Below are 23,727 nucleotides of genomic sequence, written 5' to 3' on the forward strand. Positions count from 1 at the left end.
ACGTGAGGCAGCATGGCGTCGAGCGTCGTCGTCGGGTTCCTGCCGTAGACCAGCTTGAACGGCGTGATCTGTGTTGTTTCTTGTACCGCCGTGTTATAAGCGAATGTTACGTACGGCAGGACGGCATCCCAGGTCTTGTGTTCGACGTCGACGTACATCGCTAGCATGTCGGCGAGGGTCTTATTCAGCCGCTCCGTAAGACCATTCGTCTGCGGGTGGTAAGCCGTTGTCCTCCTGTGCCTTGTCTGACTGTATTTCAGAATGGCTTGGGTGAGCTCCGCTGTAAAGGCCGTTCCTCGGTCGGTGATGAGGACTTCTGGGGCGCCATGTCGAAGCAGAATGTTTTCGACAAAGAATTTCGCCACTTCGGCTGCGCTACCTTTCGGAAGTGCTTTTGTTTCAGCGAAGCGGGTGAGGTAGTCCGTCGCCACGACTATCCACTTATTTCCGGTTATTGACGTCGGAAAGGGTCCCAACAAGTCCATCCCGATCTGCGGGAATGGTCGGCAAGGAGGCTCGATTGGCTGTAGTAATCCGGCTGGCCTTGTCGGCGGTGTCTTGCGTCGCTGACAGTCTCGGCATGTTCTGACATAACGGGTGACGTCGGCGGTCAGGCGCGGCCAATAATACTTTTCTTGTATCCTCGATAGTGTCCGGGAAAATCCGAGGTGTCCAGCGGTCGGATCGTCATGTAGGGCGTGCAATACTTCTGGACGAAGTCCTGACGGGACAACAAGAAGGTAATTGGCGCGGACTGATGAGAAGTTCTTCTTCACGAGTAGACTGTCTTGAAGCGTGAAGGAAGATAATCCACGCTTAAATGCCCTGGGAACAACGTCGGTGTGCCCTTCCAAATAATCGACGAGGCCTTTAGGTTCCGGGTCCGCTCGTTGTTGTTCGGCGAAGTCTTCCGCGCTTATCATTCCAAGGAAGGCGTCGTCATCCTCGTCATCTTGCGGCGGCGGGTCAATGGGGGCGCGTGATAGGCAATCGGCGTCTGAGTGTTTTCGTCCGGACTTGTATGTTACAGTGATGTCGTATTCTTGTAGTCTCAGGCTCCACCGTGCCAACCGTCCTGAGGGATCCTTTAAATTCGCTAGCCAACACAAGGCGTGATGGTCGCTGACGACTTTGAATGGCCTGCCATATAGGTAAGGGCGAAATTTCGCTGTAGCCCAAACGATGGCGAGGCATTCCTTTTCGGTTGTAGAATAATTGCCTTCCGCTTTTGACAACGACCGGCTAGCGTAAGCTATCACGTGTTCATGTCCATCTTTTCTCTGGACCAGGACGGCGCCGAGGCCTAGGCTACTGGCGTCAGTGTGGATTTCGGTATCGGCGTGCTCGTCGAAGTGCGCAAGTACGGGCGGCGACTGCATGCGTCGTTTGAGTTCTTGAAATGCGTCGGCCTGCGGCGTTTCCCACTTGAACTCGACGTTACAGTTAGTTAGCTGCGTCAGCGGCTCAGCGATGCGTGAAAAGTTCTTGACAAATCGCCTGTAGTAGGCACACATGCCAAGAAATCTACGCACTGCCTTCTTGTCGATGGGCTGTGGGAACTTTGCTATGGCAGCTGTCTTCTGCGGGTCGGGGCGGACTCCAGATTTGCTGATGACGTGGCCTAAAAATAGAAGCTCCTCGTAAGCGAAGCGGCACTTTTCCGGCTTCAGAGTAAGTCCTGATGACCTGATGGCCTCTAGTACTGTTGCCAGCCGCCTAAGGTGAACGTCGAAATTTCCGGCGAAGACGACGACGTCATCCAAGTATACGAGACAGGTCTGCCACTTCAATCCTGCTAAAACCGTGTCCATCACGCGCTGGAACGTTGCAGGCGCCGAGCACAGTCCGAATGGCATAACCTTGAACTCGTAGAGGCCGTCTGGGGTGATGAAGGCGGTCTTTTCGCGATCTCTTTCGTCGACTTCTATTTGCCAATAGCCAGACTTGAGGTCCATGGACGAGAAGTATTTAGCGTTGCAGAGCCGATCCAATGCGTCGTCTATCCGTGGTAGTGGGTATACGTCCTTCTTCGTGATCTTGTTCAGACGACGATAATCGACGCAGAAACGTAGGGTTCCGTCCTTTTTCTTTACCAGAACAACAGGGGATGCCCACGGGCTTTTCGACGGCTGGATGATGTCGTCGCGCAACATTTCGTCGACTTGTTCTCTTATAGCTTCACGTTCTCGCGCCGAAACTCGGTAAGGGCTCTGACGGAGTGGTCGAGCGCATTCCTCGGTGATTATGCGATGCTTGGCGACTGGTGTTTGTCGAATCCTCGATTACGTCGAAAAGCAGCCTTTGTATCGTCGGAGCAGACTTCTGAGCTGCTGTTGCTTAATCATAGGGAGATTTGAATTAATGTCGTAGCCTGGTTCGGGAACCATGGTCGTCGGGGTAGATGCGGCGGAATCCGAGAGGACAAACGCATTACTTGTTTCCAGAATTTCCTCGATGTACGCGATCGTCGTGCCCTTGTTGATGTGCTTGAACTCCTGGCTGAAGTTTGTCAGCAACACTTCAGTTTTCCCTCCATGCAGTCGAGCGATCCCTCTTGCGACGCAAATTTCACGGTCTAGCAGTAGACGTTGGTCGCCTTCGATGACGCCTTCTACGTCAGCGGGTGTTTCGGTGCTGACCGAAATAACAATGCTGCAGCGAGGCGGGACGCTCACTTGATCTTCTAGCACACTCAAGGCGTGATGGCTACGAGGGCTCTCCGGCGGCATTGCTTTATCTTCCGACAGCGTTACTGACTTCGACTTCAGGTTGATGATTGCGCCGTGTTGGTCCAGGAAGTCCATACCGAGAATGACGTCTCGTGAACACTGTTGGAGGATAACGAAGGTGGCAGGGTAAGTCCGGTCATGAATGGTTATTCTTGCCGTGCAGATCCCAGTCGGCGTGATGAGGTGTCCTCCAGCGGTGCGAATCTGAGGGCCTTCCCATGCGGTCTCAACTTTCTTCAACTGGGCGGCGATGTGTCCACTCATTACGGAGTAATCGGCCCCTGTGTCGACTAAGGCAGTGACTGCGTGGCCGTCGAGAAGCACGTCGAGGTCGGTTGTTCTTTGTCTGGCATTGCAGTTAGGTCTTGGCGTTGGATCACGGCTGCGTCGTGTTGAACTGAAGTTGGAACGTCGCGTCGTCAAGTCGTCTTTCGTCGGTGTAGTTTTGGCTTCCAGACTTCGTCGGGACGGCGGCGTGTCGTTATGTCGCCGAGATGGTCTCTTCGTCGTCTTCGTCGGCGGCGGAGGATCTTCGTCAGTTCGACGAACAGCAACCGCACCTCCATCGGTTGCTGCTTTCAGTTTTCCGGGTATGGGCTCGCAGAGCGGCCCCGGGCTGGGCCAGTGTATGGACGGCGCTGCGGCGACAGGTAGCGGCCTGGTGACGGTGAACGGGACGGTCGTCGAGAGTTCCACTGAGTGCCGGCTAGGTAATCGGCAATGTCACGTGGGCGCTCTCCAAGCTGTGGACGCGGCGCGTTGACGGCGAACCCTCTCAGTCCCATGTCGCGGTATGGGCATCGGCGGTACACATGGCCGGCTTCTCCGCAGTGATAGCAGAGCGGGCGGTGGTCGGGGGCTCGCCAAATGTCCGTCTTCCTCGCATAGGTGCGCTGGGCGAAGGGTGGGCGCGCTGGCGGCGGCGGCGGCGGACGACGGAATTGCGGTGTTGCAGGACCTTGGCGCGGTCGCGCAGGGGGGCCTTGACGGCGGGCGACGACGGCGGCGTAGGTCATTGCTTCCGGCTGCGGTGGTTCTGGTTGCACCTCAGGAACTCCAAGGGATCGGTGCACCTCTTCTTTCACGATGTCAGCGATAGAGGCCACTTGAGGCTGCGACGAAGGCAAGACCTTGCGCAGTTCTTCGCGCACAATGGCCCTGATGGTCTTGCGCAGATCGTCCGTGGCCAGTGATTGAATTCCTGCGTAGTGGGTAGAGCTTGTGCGGCGGTTGAATTGCCGGTTCCGCATTTCGAGTGTCTTCTCAATGCCGGTGGCCTCGCGAAGGAACTCTGCTACGGTCGTCGGTGGGCTTCGTACCATTGCGCCGAAAAGTTCTTCCTTCACACCACGCATGAGTAGGCGTACTTTCTTTTCCTCGGCCATATCCGGGTCGGCGTGGCGGAATAGGCGGCTCATTTCTTCCGTAAAGATGGAAACGTTCTCATTTGGTAGCTGCACTCGGGCGTCCAGCATAGCTTCAGCCCTTTCCTTGCGCACGACGCTTGTAAAGGTGCGCAGGAAGCCGGTACGGAACAGGTCCCATGTTGTCAATGTCGACTCCCTGTTCTCGAACCACGTTCTCGCGGCGTCTTCTAGGGCGAAGTATACATGCCGCAACTTGTCGTCGGAGTCCCAGTTGTTGAAAGTCGCGATTCGCTCGTACGTCTCCAGCCAGGATTCCGGGTCTTCAGTTGCTGCTCCATGGAAGGTCGGTGGGTCCCGAGGTTGTTGCAGGACAACGGGGGTCGCTGGGGCAGCCATTGGGGTTGTCTTGGCCACGATCTTCTTGGTCTTCTCAGGTAGAAGTCCGTGTTCCGGGGGCAGCTGTTGTAGACGACGGCTTACTCGATGGTCCGTGACTACGTTGGTGCTCTCTTTACGGTCCGGGCTTGGATCACGGCTTGTCGGGGGCGTCCGGTACATGGACCAAAAGCACCTCCACCAGATGTCACGTGGTAGTGACGGTGAAGAAAGAAGCATGGAATACAAAACTAGCTTTTATTGGGCGAACCTGTGCCCACAAAACAGGCTACACTTATAGCACAACGAAATCGGCGAACACAGTCGGCGATCGTCGAAAATCTGATCTGCGGGTCAAGCGGGTCGGCTTTTATAGAGCAGTCGTCGAATGTTCCAGACTAATCGTTCGGACCCGCGTGCCTTCCACAAAGTTCTACACCATTCGCGTCAGGTGATGAAATCAGATAACATAAGTCTCGGCGACAACAGACAGCGGATAGAAGCATCGATAACTTTCCAGAAACTTCGGATACATGCAGGCGCGTCCCATGCTGTGCGATTACATTTTTTAGGCGGCGAAACGTGGTTGCCCGATAAAGATAAGTACGCGTGTCAATATTGTTGGCTTGGATATGTTTGGCACTAGGCCCAAGACCCTGTCTTCTAACGCGTTCTTGTGTTTGCGTTATCGTCTCTGTCTTGAAGGGACGCGCACCGTAACATGCTACATTGGTGCTTCCGTTAAGCGTATGTGAGGCAAAAAACGCGGTTCTAAAATGCCTGTTCACTAACTTGTGCAATAAACTCATCTATATAGTATTCGCGCAGCATAGTAGTAGTATAGTAAGAGTCAGGAGTATGGCATCCGTAACCACAAGCGTCACGTTATGGTCGTAACTTGTCGGGACAGCGTAGTTGTAATCCACAGACCCTGCCACTAAGGAATACGTGGCAAGGCATGGCTGATGAATAAGTAATTGCGAAGATTGATTTTCAGTAAAGGTTTGTTGCCAAGAACGGCGGGAGCTTATACTGCCGCAAAGGACGGATGCTGGGCGGTGACTCCAATTATTTACTCGGCACATCACACATCTACACTGGAATTCCACTGGTTTCGCCAACTCTTGCTTATAATCTCTCGTCCCTAAGCTGCGACTTCGCCTGCCACCCGGGCCCCAGCTTTTCCTCTTTGTCCCCCGCTTCTTTCCCAATCTGCTGAGACGTGCTTCAACTGATGCTTGCTCTTCCCTTTTCCAAATAAATGAAGACATTCATTCATGCATTCCTAAGTTTGTGCAAAAAATAGCGTGTCTTTATCTCGATAACCACCCTGCCTCTCACCTGGACTCTCCCATCGCAAAACAAAGTTGCTGTGTTGCAAATGGCTGGGCGTCACATATACGATATTCTAGGAATGGCCAGTAGCACGGCGGGCACTTTTCAGTGGGTGACGAGACAGTATATAGAACAGCTTCTCTGCCACATTCACACTCAGTGCTCTGCTTCGTGAGCTACTATTAGCCGCTACGACGAAGTACGGAATGAAAGAAACCTAGCTGGGCTGGTCGCGGGCAGCTCTTTTTGGGTTCGTGATGCGTCGATTTAAAATATATATATATATTTCTTATGCAAGCCTACATGACAGCGATATAGACGAGGTGAGTTACGGTAGCTAGTTGGCATGGACTAGACGCCCTTCACGCAGCACTTTCGTCTTATGCGTGTTTGCGAACGGGAATGAAAGGCAGAAGGGTAACACGCATTCTTGAAATGAAACATTCGGAATAACCCTTTGTTTGGCGGTTGCACATATGTCGAGGGTCCCCGATACGAACAATCTGCAAGTCTGTATCACCTTGCAAAGGGGAACTCAGAAGAAACGTTGTCAAACGAATAGGGTTTTAATTATCGTAAGTATATCTTTATTGAAGATCCTTACCATGAGGTGAAAGCCGACTAATAAGCATTTAAATTTTCTGTGTTATTAAAACACCCTGTTAATAAAAGGTTGCTGTGCTTTACAGCCCCCTAAATTAAAACGTAAGTTATGGAAAATAAATTGGTGCGGTAAATGTGTAAACGCAGACGCAAGAAAAGGCCTAGTCCGTTTCCCAGTATTCACTCGATGAAGATGGAGCACCTCTACACTCTGACGTTGTAGTAATGTCAAGAACAAAACATTTCCAAAAGAGTCAGTCACGAATGTTACTCATTATAAGATGAGCTTGCGCTGGAAAAGAAAATAGCACTCAAAGATAACGATGGCTGCGCGCAAAGTGCTTCCTCTGATTCCGATCTACGGATCAAGGCGTCGGTTCGTCAGATTGGAATGCTCGTACATCGCAGCGCAATCTCGGGTCGGCAAATGTGATGGAGAATGTACACCAGTATTCGATTCACGCGCGCAATCTGATAAGATAACGCACTTTCGCTATTGAATCCGTGCCATCATACTGGATATTAGAAACACATGCAGGCGCATCTTGAGCTAGCTGATAACTTTGGAACTGTGGTTAGACGCTAAAAAAAGCCCCCCCCCCCCCCCTTTAATAGAAAGAATACAGTTGCTTTCAATATTAGCTGAAACATAGTCCTGGTGGTATAGAAAGGGCCCCCAACACTGCACAGCGGCGCCGATCGACATACAGGAAATTCAAGAGCGAGCCACTTTATAATTACTGGTATTTATCAAACCAGCATATCGTGGTTCAATGTAGCCCTGTAGTCCAGAAGCCAGTTCCACCATGGGTACTGTGTCGGAGCTCATATTTCATGTCAGCATTAATTGTCACAAAATCAAAGCATTTTTTTTATCTTAACATTAGACAGCCAAAATACATGCAGCGAAACCCTCACCTTAATATTTCTGTACTTTTCGTTCTAACGTACATATCCGTGCCGATCCATATGTTACAAAGTGCTGAAAATGTACCCAATGCTTTCCTCCAGGAAGCTGTTTTTATTCCTTATGATGCCAGGAAACCGAGTCTGATGCCACCAACGCTCAGAAACCTAATCGGGAGTGCGCACAATGTTCTCGCACACCTTGTGGGATGTACCGTAGCGCTGAGGTGCTTCTTGTATAATGTATGAGAATCGGTTGTAAAGACAGACGTGCAAGGTTGGGCCATGTGCTTAAGCTCATGAAGTTGATTTGTGCCAAGATAACCTGTCCAAGCTTTCACACTTACTTTATAAGAAGTCTACAGCACCATCAATATGCCGGCTCCTTTTAACTGCACCAAACAAAACTAATCGAACGATACAAACAATGTTAACATCATTTTATCATTCAAGTGTTCAGATTAGTAACCTCTAGATGCGGAGTAAGTTGAGAAGTTGTTGGCGTAATTAACAGAGCTACGTTAATTAAATTTTTAGTAATGGCTCGCACGTGGTTAAAGAAAATGAGCAGTTTCGAGCCCTTACTCGAGATTATGCAGCCAAGCGAACAAATTTCGACTAAACATGCTTCTGTAAGAGCCATGCGAACAAAAATTTTCCAAGTAAACATTCTTGGAAGACGTAACTGAGGCATAAAACGAACATCTTTAAAGTCACACAAAGAACAGCACTTCACGACGGGACACAAAGGAGGAAGCACACGCAAACTGCGCTAACTTTAAGCGCTGTTCTTTATGTGATAATGAAGCAACTAGCCCGTGAATCATTCCTTCCAAACCTGTAAAGTCAACCTGACCACATCTAGCCTTTTGTGATGCTGTCATCAATAGTATGGCCCCATGAACGTGTTCCCCATGGCCACATAGTCGCGTTCCGTTTTTATTCATGCTGCTTTCTCGAAGGCAAGCATTTTAAAGTTTTAGTGTCAAGACGGCAGTGAACGTGTGCCGCCGAAAGCTTGCTTGGTCGCGGAAGCAATGCATGACGGAATGATGGGGCAGATTTAGCGTGTCGTTGGCATCAAGACAATGCGCTGCCGCCGAGGGTAGGAAGATAACGGAAGTGAACAGCTTGGTAGCTGCTCAGGGAGCCGTGCCGATGGTGGCGGTGCCATCATGACAAAATCTGAGGCGACGATATTGACGGCTGAGGCATTTTTTTTATTTTATTCATTTATTCTTTTTTTTTTTTTACAACGAAGTCGTTAAGAGTATGCTTTAACTCGGGCCCAACTCCGACGCGACCTATCCACATAGATGTAAAACGCCGAAACGATTTTCTGAGATAATCCCTGGGGCGATTTGAATCAATTTTGCTGGGTTCGGGAGAGAAAGGTAAATTCTAGTGACTATTGGAAGCGGAATTTCTATTTAGGGCTGTAATTCTGGTAAATTATTCTCAAAAATTCGAAAGTGCGAAAAATACAGAAGCACGAAGTTTACAAGTTAATAACTCCGCATCAAGAACTGATATCGGGGTTCTGTAAACAGCATCCTTTAGACAATTCAAAGCGGACAAATCTAATATGCCGATTTATATCTTACGTGAAGTCGTTACGTTGTAACAAGGGTTGTGGAAAAGCTGTATTTCCACATTATTATTTTTTTAGATTCATGCGTAATATATCAATTTTGTCCGCTTTAGATGTGCTGTTAGATGCAATGTACAGAACTGTGATATCAGTTTTCATTGCCGAAAGACAGAGTTGTAAACTTGGTTTCATTTTCTGAAAATTTGCGATTTTTGACAATTTTGAAAAAAACAAATGATGACCTAAATCAAAAATTCTAAACCAACAGTCACTAGATTTTAAGTATTTCTTTTAAGTGCAACAAACCTTGTAAAATTTGATGCAGTGGTTGTGGAGCGAAACGAATTCTCCTTTTACATGTATTTAGATAGGACCACCAGAGCTAAAGGTTCCTCTTAAGGGCTACTTTCCGCACTATCTCGTGCGCGTATAGAGCAAAATCCCGAAGATAGCGTAATACCGGCCTGGCCCGCAGCAGAGGTGCAGCAAGCGTTCAGCTCTCCCCATACGTGGGCTGATCCCGAATGTAACGCCATGCCAGGCCGACCAGTGGCGGAGGTGAAGCAGGCATTAAGCACTCCCCATACGTGGGCCGATCTTTAACACTGAACAACTTGCTAATCATAATAATACTCGATTTGCATTAGCTAACAACTTCTTCTTACCCAAAATCAGAATTTTTTGGCAAATTCACTTCTTCGTTCACAGCGATGTCTTACTGGAACTGTATTCCAACGGACATAAAGCTGTTTCCTAGTATAGGCAGCTTTAAAAAGCATTTATTCTCATATTTACTTAACTTGTGAATGCTGTAATGTAATTTAACATGTTCTGTTTGCTTCATTATAGGTAAACCATTATATCTCTTTAACATTTCACATTTCACCATTTCACCAACGTTTTATCATGTCTGTCCACTTGTTTCCTTGTGTCAGTTATTGTTAGAACACTGCCTCATAGGCTACATTTCACTTCCCATGTTTTGTTTTGTTTTTAATTCACATGATGTAATTCTGTACAGTGTTATGCCATGTTTTCAGTTGACTTGTTTTCTTGCATTAATACATGTTAACAATTCTACCTCTTTGCTGTATTTGCATTAACCTGAATTGTTTTGTTACTTTTATTTGTTCATAACGCCATTCTTTGTACTATTATATGCTTCGGTTCTTTTGCTGTCATGTGTAATTATTTGTAGACAACTTTAAAACTTTGCTGCGTTTGCTGTAACCTAACTTGTTCTGATCTTTCTAATTAGAACAGGAGGTCCTCCTACAGCCTTGCGCTTTGGGACCTCCTTCTGTATATCTTGTTACTGTGATTTTATTTTCTTGAGTGAATAAATAAAATTCTTCTTCTTCTAAAAAAGATCCCGGAGACAGTGCAATGCGGTGCCGACATACGGCGGGGGTGCAGTTCGCCATTAAGGGGCCCACATACACAGCTTTGCTGGTCATCTTTCTTCACAGAGTGGGAGGGCACTGAGATTTTTTACTTACCAAACATCAGGTCATCGACGGCGAAACCAGGGACACCAAAGCCGTTCTCGGGCTCCACCTAGAAAGCGCCTTCGACAAAGTGACGCACTCTGCCATCTTCGCGCAGGTATCGCATCTAAACCTAGGCGAGAGGTCGTACGAATATCTCAAATGCTTCCTCACCGGCAGAACGGCGGAGCTCAGAGCCGGCGACCTGAAGACGGACGAGAAGACATTAGGGAGCCAAGGCACTCCGCAAGGCTCCGTCATCTCACCCATGCTATTTAACCTTGTTATGATTCAAGTTGCCAATAGACTATGCCAGCTTGAAGGACTGAAGCACACGATATACGCGGACGACATTACGCTGCGGGTGGACGGGGGCAGTGATGCCTGCATAGAATTCACACTGCAGACGGCCGTCGACACGATGGAAGAAAGCCTGGAAGGTACGGGACCGCGTTGCTCCCCAAGTAAGTCGGAGCTCCTGCTTTACCAACCGATCAAAACGCACAGAATCAAGAAGCAACGGGAACAAGAAAAGATTAAGATCCGCACCAGGGATGGTAGCACAATGCCGACGGTCAGCAAGATCCGAGTCCTGGGCATGAGCATCCAATCGCTCGGCACGAACGGAGACATCGTCACCCGCATCACGGGAAAGACGGCCAACGCGACCAGACTGCTCAAGCGCGTTACCACCAAGAAGGGAGGCATGAAGGAGGAAAACCTCATCAGACTTATACACTCCTTCGTACTCTGCCAGTGTACGTGTCAGCCTTCCACAAGTCGGTGAAAAGCGAAAAGAACAAGCTAGACATCCTAATCCGGAGGGCTTACAAGACACGCCTCGGTCTACCTGAAACTACCAACACGAAACGTCTCCTCCATCTGGGCATACACAACACGCTCGACGAGATCGCCGAAGCGCAGAGCCGCTCAGTTGGAAAGATTGCCATCATCAAAGGCCGGCAGAAAGATCCTGTGCAGTCTAGGCATCGGTTATCACGAACAGCAGGGACCAAAATGCCCCGTCCCCGACCACGTACGATGGAACGTGCGGGTTGACCCCTTGCCGAGGAACATGCACCCGGAATTCAACGAAGGCAGAAGACGCGCTAGAGCCAAGGCCCTGACGGGTCTGCACGCGGAAGACACCGATGCCAGATACGTGGATGCAGCCGAATATGCCGGCCGCAACTGCTTCGCGATCGCGGTGATCAACTCCGGAGGCAACGTGCGGGCGACCGCCAGCACATCGAGCAAGCAAGTGGAGGAAGCAGAAGAAATAGCCATCGCCCTGGCCATCGTAGACCGAGAATGCCACATGATCCTCAGTGACTCCAGACAAGCGGTGAGGAACTACGCCAAAGGAAGAATTGCCCCAACGGCCTCACGCGTCCTGCTCCGACAGGCATACCGCGACAAGAGGACTCGAATCAAGTGGTTCCCGGTGCACGCAGGACAAGCGTCGGAGAAGCATGCCAATCGCAACGAAACGGCACACGCCAGAGCACGAGGATTAACCGACCGCGCCCAAAGCAACGGCTGCCCCGCTGTGTTTCAGCGCCAGAGACCGGACGACCACCTATAACGAACTGACCAAGGCTTTCGGCTGGCCCGCAGACTTCTCCCGCCGCCCTGCAAAGGACTGAGCAGGTCGCAGGCCGTGCTGTTCAGACAACTACAAAGATAACGCTTCCAAGCCCAGCGCTATTGCACAGGATGTACCCAGAATCGCACCCCCATGAAAAGTGCAGAGCGTGCTGCAGGGAGAAGGCCACATTCGAGCACATGCTATAGGATTGCTACAAACATCCAAGCCAAGCTAACTCAGGACGTATACCGCCGCAGCTTGAGGAAGCAACGTGGAGCGAAGACAAAGAAAAACAACTACAGGCCGTCCAGCACGTCATCGAGGCGCTGGCTAGGCAGGAGCCTGGCGAGCCGGCAACGGCGAGCGGGAATCCTCGCTGAGCACCCGCCACGATGATGACGTAGGCCAAGTCCGAAGCGCGCCTTCGCGCTTTACTGCAGGCTCAATAAACGTTTTCACAATCCAATCCAATTACTTATCCGCGTTTGTCCTGCATACGTGTGCGATAGAAACAAGAAGCAGGTATGCATAGAAAATCTGAGGTGGTGGCGGCAGGTCGTAGAGCAGAAGTTAGCATTCCCAGCCCCTCCACGTACTTACATCTGCATTGACATGGGTTCGTGGTAGTGATAGCGACCACAGCTCTACTTTTTCTGCGCGCGCTAGCTAGCATTGTGAAACTAAGGATGTAGTTAGCATGCCCAGCCACTTAATGCAAATTGCAGCAGTTTCCAGTGGTGGAACACCGCTGGGGCTCATTGTGAAGAAAGCTTCCTTTCTCTGTGCACTCTCGCGATGGCGAAGCAAAAATGAGGAGGAGGCCTGACGGACACATTGATGGCCACCATAACAGAATGGATGGACGACCTGCGGAAAGGACGAAGCACACCAAGGTTTTAGCACTTGGCCTAAGTAAAGCGCTACAATGGCTAGTATGGCCTCATGGGGATGATAGAAAGAACTGCTTCTCACTGCTCACACTGGACTGCTACTAAGAAAATACTCTGTTCGCAGACACCACGCTACACTGAAATTAGCAAAAGAATATCACTTTATAAACTGATAGTGTCAATTATCTGGTGTCCTTCTTGTGTGTGTGAAGGGCATAAAGGTCCTCGCAATGAAATGGTAGTATCTTTGTTCTTGCTGCAGTTGCACACAAACAAAATTCGTTGAAGTGATGGGACAGCGATCTACCAGCAGAGAAGACCAACCCGCAAATTAAAAATAATCGCTGGTTTCAGATCTTCCAATTTACTTTGCGCTCAGCTACTATCTGTAATATTTTTTTTTCGTTTTGTGCTCTTATGCAGAGGAAAACTCCACATTACTACAATATCAACAACAGTACACAAAATAGACTGGCTTTGAAGCTGTGACCACGCACCACACTTTTGTACATTCAGCACATGTAGTATTGGGGCAACGCGTTTGAGCAAGATGATTAGGTTTTCGGTCAAAACACTGTGACAGCCGGGAAGAAATCGTTGTCATGCCTGGTCGAAATAACACCATCTGCAATCTTATTTACCTATACACATGTTTTGAAAAATCACTATAACCCTTTATACGTTTGCTTCGTATGAGCTATATACTAGCTTGCCTTGTCAATCTCAAGAATGCATTCTCTTTGTGGGAGAAGGCTTTCGTGAAAAGCGACCCAACATAACAGTAAAACATCCATCATGGTTCCGATCCAGATGGTTGACGAAATTGTGCACTGAGAACGTGTCGACTAGCGTGCGATTTAAAGTTGAATTATGATTGTTGTAAGCTTGTGTTGCGTCTAGCACGAGCGAGTAGTGTTAGCGATGACATTGGTGTGAAAATGGTCAGCTCGGTGTGCGATTTGTTTTTGTGGATCTCCACATTGAACGTCGCAGTCGTCACGATGAGACCACTCCTATGACATTATTACCTCAGTGGGCTGTGAAGGCTCGAGTGGTAGCTCACCTTCAGGAGTATTGGTAACAATTATTAATATACGTACTTTGCAATGATGAACAATATGCAGAAACACCCCTGGTGTTGTTTAACTATTCGTAAACAGGCCCCCAAATTTCAATTGTCCCACCCCAAACATTAAGTAGGCCCACCCCCAAATTTCAAGTTGGCACACCCTCAAATTTAAATTGGCCCACCCTCAAATTTGAAGTCGGCCACGCGCGATTTTCTTTTCGCCCAGCCTTAAACTTCAAGTTGGCTCAACCCCGAATATCAATTGGGCCACCCCTGATTTTCAAGTTGGTCCACGCACGATTTTCCATAAATCGTCCTCCAAATTTCGAGTCGATGCACCCCAAAATTTAGGTTGGCCCACCCCCATATCGTCCCCAAATTCAGATTGGCCGACTCCGAGATTGCCCTCACATTTAGGTAGGACCAACCCCATATCACCCCCAAATACAGATTGGCCCGCCTCCGCAACACTACCAAATTTAGGTTGGCCCACTCCAATACCACCTGCAATTCCAGGTTGGCCCACCCCGATATCCACCCCAAACTAACGCTGGCCCACCCCTCGATCACCTCAAATCTAAGATGGCCCACCGCAAATCACCCACCAATTAAGGTTAGTCCACCCATACATCACCCTCAAATTCAGCTTGGCCCAGCCGCGCATCTCCCCCACGGTTAGGTTAGCCCGTCCCCATGTCACCCCCAAATTTAGGTTGACCCACTCCCATATCATACCCAAATCCAGGTTGGCCCACCCCGATATCAGCCCCAAACTTAGCCTAGCCCACCCCTCTATCACCTCAAATTTAGGATGGCCCACCGCAAATCACTCCCACATTTAGGTTAGCCCATCCCCATATGACCCCCGATTCAGCTTCGCCCAGCCCCATATCAGCCCTATGGTTAGGGTGGCCCACCTCTCATATCCCTCCCAAATTTAGGTTCTCCCACCCCAGTATCCTCCCCAAATCCAGGCTGGTCCACCCCCCATATTCCCCCAAACTTAGGCTTACCCACCCCTATATCACCTCAAATTGAGGTTGAGCCGCCCCCATATCAGCCTCAAATTCAGTTTGGCTCATTACCATTTCACCCCAAATTTAGGTTGGACCGCTCCCATATCACTACCAAATTCAACTTGACCAATTCCTGTATCACGCCCAAATTTATGCTGATGCCACTTTCAATTTCAAGTTGACCACCCCAACCTTTTTTATAAAGACCTATGTATTCATATGGGAAATGCGTCAAGTTTTTTGGCGTTACAGACACGATTTCGCACGATTTTGCTACCAGATCGCTGGGGCACTCACCAAAGAATGCTTCGCATGAAAAGCAACTGCACCAAACGAGCGACGCCATAAGTTGATCCTAAATACTGACGGCTAGCTAAGCTAGCTTCTCTGTAGAGCGACCGGGGCAGACACAGCACGGGACATTTATTCAAATATTTTTTTACGGCCAGTAGCTACATTACCAGTAGCTATTAATCCACACCCTGCACATCTTCTCCTAGTTGGTGCATTTCTTAATTGGATGAATCTTTAGAAATAATTAACGTTCGGGCAGCGACTCAGCTTAGCAGACACTTTGTTCCACACGAATGTTGCATAGGAATGGCACTGGCCACCGGGTGGCATTGTGGCCCAGGTGAACCTCATTCGCTCGGAGTATGTGCCATTAAGGACAGGCGAAAGTCGAAGAAAACGGACCTTCCAGAAGAGCGCAAAGAGAATGGCCATTTTGTTCTCCCAGGTTCCACGCTACAAAGCACGAAAGTTTTTTTTTTTTGTTTGCATAGCCCAAAGCTATGCGCAAGCTTCTAGTTATGATGTCCAATGAATAAAATATTCATAAATGCGATGACCTAACTAATGAACACGACACTGCTATGTTTAGGAAGGAAAAATAGAAAACATAATATTTCAAGAGAACCACTGGAAAATCAGAACCGAAAGCAAATCATGAGTTTTGTGTTTCTGCTATCTGGTGGGAGACTGTAAAACTAAGTCCTATGCGGCTTCTAAAAAAAAAAAAAAAAACTGCGCCGCTGCAAAACCAGAACCGAAAGCAAATATTGGATTTTGTGTTCCTGCCATCTAGTGACAGACTATAAAACTAGGCCCTATGCGGCTTAAAAAAAAGTGCGAAGCGGGAATCGAACCACGGCAACCGCGACGGGAGATGAGAGGGGCGCGTGATTCTACCACTCAGCCACGGCTTCCGAGGCTTCGGCCAGTGGTACGCTCATGTTTATATAGATACCACGTGAATTTTCACAACAGTGTTACAAAAAACGCTTTTGGGAACAGTGTTGCGCCATGTGTGGAGAGTCGAGATAGGCATCAATCGAACGCTGAGTCTCCGGAATACATACGACGCGCTGCGTATTACGATAGACGTCGTAGGTTATTTACAGGCACCGTTCGTGCCTCGAAAATCGAGTACAAATTTTCGTCGTTTCCATAGGCTTCCATTGCTAAACTTTTAACCGCTGTGGGAACAAAATTCTTACGTGCCATAGCGTGATCACTGCATTTGGATCGTGTGGATGGTCTTCCAGAACACGTATGTCGCCTGCGTTTTTCGATAATCGACGTGCAGCTTTTGTTATTCGCGAAAAACCCGCTCGTTCCATTGAAAACGCGCTAGCTTCGTGCCGGGGCCGCTTGGGGCGCTAGTTGGTACGTGTCCACTAAAGCTGGATATGGATGGAAAACCAACAAGCCCAAGCTGCCATTCTCTCTGACTTAGAAACTTCAAAAACAGCTTCCCAGACCCATGGTATCCGTTACAAAGCAATCACAGCAAAATTACACGTAAGATACAGAAATCAACGGTAGAAAAACAGATCAAGTCACAATAAGGAAAAGCTGCGTGTACAGCATCAAAAACACAAAAATAACAAGAATAACCATATGAAGAACTTGAAAATCACGAGAAATAACATAAACAATCCTGATCAAAATTTTACAACGAACATGTAAAGAATCACTAGCAAGAATTTGTAGTAAAAGCCAATTCTAGAAGTAATTAATTAGATACACTAGATAATCAAACTAAATAACATACACACTTGCAATGAAAAATGTGCTTCCAGTCACAAGATCAAATAATACATCTTGACGAGCACCGTCACACACAGCAAAAAGTATGTGCAAGATACAGAAACCATCGATAAGAAAACAAAGCAAATTGCCGTGCAAGAATAGTATTGTATACATACTGAAAAACGCAAAAATAAGAATAGCCACTTTAAGAACATTAAAATAAAGAGTGGTGACATGAACAATTATTATACAAGACTTACTTAACACCGATAATGTAACTAGTTGCAAACAAGAAGCCGCAGTAAAAATCAATAAATAATTTAAAAAAAACATCTTATATCCAATTGAAACATCATATACAATTACAATGGAAACTGTGCTCCCAGTCACAAGCTGAAAAATTGATCTTGATGGGCACCATAACACAGGAAAAGAGTATGCAAGATACAGAAATCAACGATTCAAATACAAAGCAAATGGTAATAAAAATAGTGTGTACAGAATCAAAACGCAAAAATAGCAAGTTTAGCCACTTCAAGAACGTGAAAATCTAGAGTAGCGACATCAATAATCCTTATGCAAGACCTACTGAAAGCCCAAAATGTAACTCACTACAAGCATACAATCTTAGTAGAAATGTAGAAATAATGTATTAAAAGACATCGTATATCCAAGGCAAATAACATAGAATTAAAATGGAAACTGCTTCCAGTGACAAACTAAGGGATAGACCTTGATGATCTTGTGCATGCGCAGCACAACATAAAAACAGATTGCATCATCGGAACCACACGCGACAGTGTATAACTTACAAATAAAACACGGGTGTGCTGGTGTATACGTGAAGCTTCTGTACATCATGAACTTTAGCTAGCCAGTCTTGCCATTTTATTACAAGCTAAGGGGGTGTAACAGTTACTTATAACTTCTGCTTTCTTGCCCATCCTTCCCCGCGAGAACCACTGTTCCTTGTCCTGGTGTCTCTTTTCCAGCTTCAGCGCCTTCACTTCTATTCCAGCTTCGTGCGGTGTTCTTGCCTTCCTTTCCACAGCAAAACACCCTTTTGTTGTCGAGCCTTTCCCTGTGTCTTCGTTGCTTGTCTCTACATTTTGCTCGACAAAGATTCTGGCTTGCGTAAATGAGCCGAATAAATATACAAGTACTGCGTTGTCATGTACGTAGTAAAGAGAAGACAATATTCGTTCGCTTTGAGCCTGAACCTACCTCTGCATGAGCCGGCCCTTCTGTTGTGATGCTTTCTGCAAGTCTCAGTCAGGTTTCTGAGTCGCTATTTCAGTTGGCGACTCAGTGGCTTCAAAATAAGTCAGAGTGTCAGTTCTGACCACACAGACCGTCGTGTAAGGCCCATTCCTGTATTCGTCAGGTAGACGGGAGAAGTCCCAGCCACTGACAAACGTAAACAGAGCTGCAAAATGTTTGCAGGGAAGTTTTGTCTTTTGAAATTCGAGGGGCACGTGCAGCTTGGTGTACAAAAGTAGACTTCATGAAAGTCTGTGCTCCCACAGTGCACCATAAGTTCACCCATGTGACTGCAACGTTTATTGTCCTCGGATTTAAATTCAGAGGATTTAGTGAATCGTCCCTACACATACTTAGCTAGGACAGGGGTCTCTATTGCAGGTACTCCGGCACCACATTGTCGTAGAGGCGGTAAATTGGCGAAAATCTCACATTTGACGGGAAAACTGCTCCTCATTCTCTGAGAAAAAAATCCTCCACTAGGATTCCTAATGTTCTTGCAGGCTGCGGTGACCGCTGCTTCCGGCTAAGTAGGCCTTGAGCTGTTTGTTTTTTGGTTCAGTAGCACTCTTTGTGTCGATGCGAAGGTCTAGTAAGTAGATTTTACAGTGAAGCTGTATATAACTAGCCGATTCGTCCGTCCGTCCGTATGTCGGTCGCCTGTACGCCCAAAACTCCTCCGGCGCAACCCCATGCGCATGCACGAAAAGAAAGAGAAAGAGAGGCGCGCGATTAGTCAACACAACCTAGACAGCACGAGGCCTGTTTACTCCGATTCATGACGTCACGCTACCTGGCCCGGAATCTCCATTGATGGCGTGATGAAAGCAGTGGAGCCAAAATCACGGTTTCCTACTCGGGAGCATCTACATTACATATATGGCAGTCGGGCCAGGTAACTGACGTCATGGATCGGCCGTGTGCTATCTGGGTGGTGTTGGATTAGCTGCGCCCGTAGTGACGTCGTTGCTCTCCGTCACAGGCCGAGCGCGCATGTACCAGTTTCTCTCCGGCTCCGAAATGGGTTGGCTACGTGTCCTACGTACTCTCTAGGAACAGGCAGCTTTTGATCAGCAACACCGCTAGCAGAACTGGGAACGAGCTCGTCTACGCCATGCCGATGCAGCAGCCCGGGCACAAGAACAGTATCGTGCAGCCGAGCGCAAGCAGCAACTGCACACCGAGAATACGGCAGCCAACGAAGCCGTCGTTTAATGAACCATCCGGATTACCCCAGTGATAAACACCGGGGACACACGTTTCAGTTTCATTGGTTGGCCATCTGTATGGTATGAAGATATGAAGATATCAAATCCATCACGGAAGGTTAAAGGTTAAATCTAAGGCCAATGGAAAAACAGAATGGTATACTGGATGACCATGTTTAGGCGTTACATAAATTTTAAAAAATGGCCTATGCACGATAGCATGCTTTTTAGTCTTTCATCTGTAATATTCAAGTGGGTAGATACTTGAACGAGAAACTGAAACACATAAAAATTTGCCAGAAATTCACTAATCATCTTTATCATTATTTACTTTGCGGATCACACTGCAATTTAGGAATTGTTTCCGAAAAGAGCCTGCAAGGCGTGTCCAATATAATCACTTCTTTGGAGGACACCAGTTGATATTTATTCCTAAATGTGCAACGTAATACATGAGCTTTCTACGCTTTTGTGCTTCAATCTTTTGAAGAGCGCTTTAATAACGATGTGGCACAACCATGCATTTTTACCGCGAGTTTGATGGCGCATACTAGAAACCTCATACTCAAAATTTGTACAAAGTTGATATGCCTTGCAAACTCACTTAATAGAATTCGTAAATGCAAGTAATACATACCGCTCTGAATATCCAAGAATGACTATAATTACGCTATCAGAAACTTTCTTGACTCGGAAACTCATAAAAATTATTACCCCGCAGTTTCTTCGCAAACACAGTGCAAAAAAAAAAATGTTGTATTTAGGCATATTCAATTCCTTAACACCCCCTAATAAAGCAAGAACGGCGGTGAACTCATATCATAAAACTGATTATTTTCCCTGCACACTAAATCCTGCAGATTCCATACAACTGCGATGCGCGTAAGGAGCTGTAAATGGGTTGCAGGTGCTTACAGCATACGAAATGTTGCTCCACCCTGTTTTTAACTAGACAGTTGGGTATTGTGCCATTATGACACTCATTTATCCGTTGTTCGCATGATGGGAAATCTATAGAAAAGAAAAGAAATGAAGTAAATAAATAAATATTAACATTCATATGCAACCTTAGAAATTAACAGTGTAACTATGTGCCAAATTGTTACGCTTATTCACGGGCACGCTGTCAGTTCAATTCTCTTTTAACAGTTTTCAGCACTGCGGAATTTTAAGAAAATCATAGAAACCGTTCATCGTAGCTCCTTCATCAACCGTAAAGCTATAAAATTTCGGAAGCATGCTGCTTAAAGTAGAAACTCTGTTCCTCCAGTGTTTGAACCCAATAGGGCACGTATTTCTCCCGTAAAAGTTCTTCGAAACTTTAAAGTGGCCCCGAAGAAAACGAATTCAAATTCTGATATTTTCCACCGCACCTATAATTTAACCGTACACTTGTCAGGGGTGGCTCTTATATTACTCCACGTCCAGTCGCAGACTAGGCATGATACGAAGTTTTTTTTTTTTTGTTAGGTGTCGACATTCCAAGATACAGCACTTTCGCTATAGACGTCGAAGCTTTCGAGCTGTTTCAGTCGAATGAACGAGCTCCGCCAAAGCAACGAAGAGCATAGGGGCGGTGATGCACAGGCAGGTCAACAATACAAGTACATTGGTATACAAAATGTAGCGGAAGAATCATTGCGCATATGTATGCGCCTAACGTGTGTCCTCCATGAAGGTATGTTTATGTTTTATTTATTTACGAGTGTATCACTCTAACGCGAAACACGGTGCCTAGTAGGAAGCTGAGGCAGTAATCTAACTATTCCTATCACCTGCGAATGCCTATCGCACACCTAGATATATATAGATACACGGGCGCTTTGGTATGTGCTCCTATTCCTCTCCATATCTCTTGACTTCTGGGGCGTGCTATCGAGCAAGCGTGGTCGAGACCTCGCGACTACCTGCAGAAAGTTGCCGACGCACTCATAGAGTCATAAATGCGCTCATAAGCATCATGTGATATGCACACATTGTATTACAAATGTTACGATAAGCCTCGCACGTAAATAGAGCTGTCTGAAATATTTAAGTTCATTATGATACTGCTATGGTCCTAGTACTCAGTGAATTAGCGGGAGAGAAATAGAAGTATCCGGTGTTCAGCCATACATTGGGGTTCTCGTTTTTTCGTTGTGCATAAATTGTGTTTTTACTCAGGCAGCGGTGGCGTAGAGGTAGAACACCCGCCTCGCGTGCAAGAGGTCCGTGGTTCGAATCCCGGTGCCGCGCAATTTTCCACCGGATTAAAAAAAAAAAAAAAGAAAAAGAAAAAAAAAATCCGCGTGTTGATAAAGTTGCATAAACAGGCCTGGAGTGTGGCCTGATGCCGGTGACCAGAACCGGTAACACACTCCCTCACCAGAGCAGGATTGGCCACCCTGGTGCAGTACTTGGCCACAACCTCCTATATGAACACAACAATCAAACCCCGGCCCTCAGTCCCCAGCAGCTGCGAAGCAACTGACCACGGCGGCGGTCAGACCTGCGACGCTGCAGAGGGTGCTAAGAATCCCTGGCTCCGGACAGGCCGCCATTGGAATATGAACCTGGCAACGTTTAACGCAAGAACATTATCTAGTGAGGCGAGTCTAGCAGTGCTATTGGAAGAATTAGAGGGCAGTAAATGGGATATAATAGGGCTCAGTGAAGTTAGGAGGCCAAAAGAAGCATATACAGTGTTAAGGAGCGGGCACGTCCTGTGCTACCGGGGCTTAGCGGAGAGGCGAGAACTAGGAGTCGGATTCCTGATTAATAAGAATATAGCTGGTAACATACAGGAATTCTATAGCATTAACGAGAGGGTGGCATGTCTTGTTGTGAAACTTAATAAGAGGTACAAAATGAAGGTTGTACAGGTCTACGCCCCTACATCCAGTCATGATGACCAGGAAGTCGAAAGCTTCTACGAAGACGTGGAATCGGCGATGGGTAGAGTGAAAACAAAATACACTATACTGATGGGCGATTTCAATGCCAAGGTAGGCAAGAAGCATGCTGGAGACAAGGCAGTGGGGGAATATGGCATAGGCACTAGGAATAGCAGGGGGGAGGTATTAGTAGAGTTTGCAGAACAGAATAATATGAGGATAATGAATACCTTCTTCCGCAAGCGGAATAACCGAAAGTGGACATGGAGGAGCCCGAACGGCGAGACTAGAAATGAAATAGATTTCATACTCTGCGCTAACCCTGGCATCATACAAGATGTGGACGTGCTCGGTAAGGTGCGCTGCAGTGACCACAGGATGGTAAGAACTCGAATTAGCCTAGACCTGAGGAGGGAACGGAGGAAACTGGTACATAAGAAGCCGATCAATGAGTTAGCGCTAAGAGGGAAAATAGAGGAATTCCAGATCAAGCTACAGAACAGGTATTCGGCTTTAAGTCACGAAGAGGACCTTAGTGTTGAAGCAATGAACGACAATCTTGTGGACATCATTAAGGAGTGTGCAATAGAAGTCGGTGGTAACTCCGTTAGACAGGATACCAGTAAGCTATCGCAGGAGACGAAAGATCTGATCAAGAAACGCCAATGTATGAAAGCCTCTAACCCTACAGCTAGAATAGAACTGGCAGAACTTTCGAAGTTAATCAACAAGCGTAAGACAGCTGACATAAGGAAGTATAACATGGATAGAATTGAACAAGCTCTCAGCAACGGAGGAAGCCTAAAAGCAGTCAAGAAGAAACTAGGAATTGGCAAGAATCAGATGTATGCGCTAAGAGACAAAGCCGGCAATATCATTACTAATATGGATGAGATAGTTCAAGTGGCTGAGGAGTTCTATAGAGATTTATACAGTACGAGTGGCACCCACGATGATAATGGAAGAGAAAATAATCTAGAGGAATTCGATATCCCAGAAGTAACGCCGGAAGAAGTAAAGAAAGCCTTGGGAGCTATACAAAGGGGGAAGGCAGCTGGGGAGGATCAGGTAACAGCAGATTTGCTGAAGGATGGTGGGCAGATTGTTCTAGAGAAACTGGCCACCCTGTATACGCGATGCCTCATAACCTCGAGCGTACCGGAATCTTGGAAGAACGCTAACATAATCCTAATCCATAAGAAAGGCGACGCCAAAGACTTGAAAAATTATAGACCGATCAGCTTACTGTCCGTTGCCTACAAAGTGTTTACTAAGGTAATTGCAAATAGAATCCGGAACACCTTAGACTTCCGTCAACCAAAGGACCAGGCAGGATTCCGTAAAGGCTACTCAACAATAGATCATATTCACACTATCAATCAGGTGATAGAGAAAT

At 47.3% G+C, this 23,727-nt stretch overlaps 1 long non-coding RNA gene across 1 annotated transcript in view; it reads right to left on the minus strand.

Annotated features, from left to right (window-relative positions):
- The window catches only part of LOC129386409 (uncharacterized), a 53,456-nt gene that overhangs the window by 12,704 nt on the left and 17,025 nt on the right, over positions 1-23,727 (minus strand). Inside the window, exon 3 of the long non-coding RNA XR_008613796.2 lies at positions 20,374-20,469. This is a non-coding gene — a long non-coding RNA (uncharacterized lncRNA). The remainder of the gene's footprint in view (positions 1-20,373; positions 20,470-23,727) is intronic.

This window comes from Dermacentor andersoni, chromosome 4 (genome assembly GCF_023375885.2).
Source record: "Dermacentor andersoni chromosome 4, qqDerAnde1_hic_scaffold, whole genome shotgun sequence".
Lineage (NCBI taxonomy): Eukaryota > Metazoa > Arthropoda > Arachnida > Ixodida > Ixodidae > Dermacentor > Dermacentor andersoni.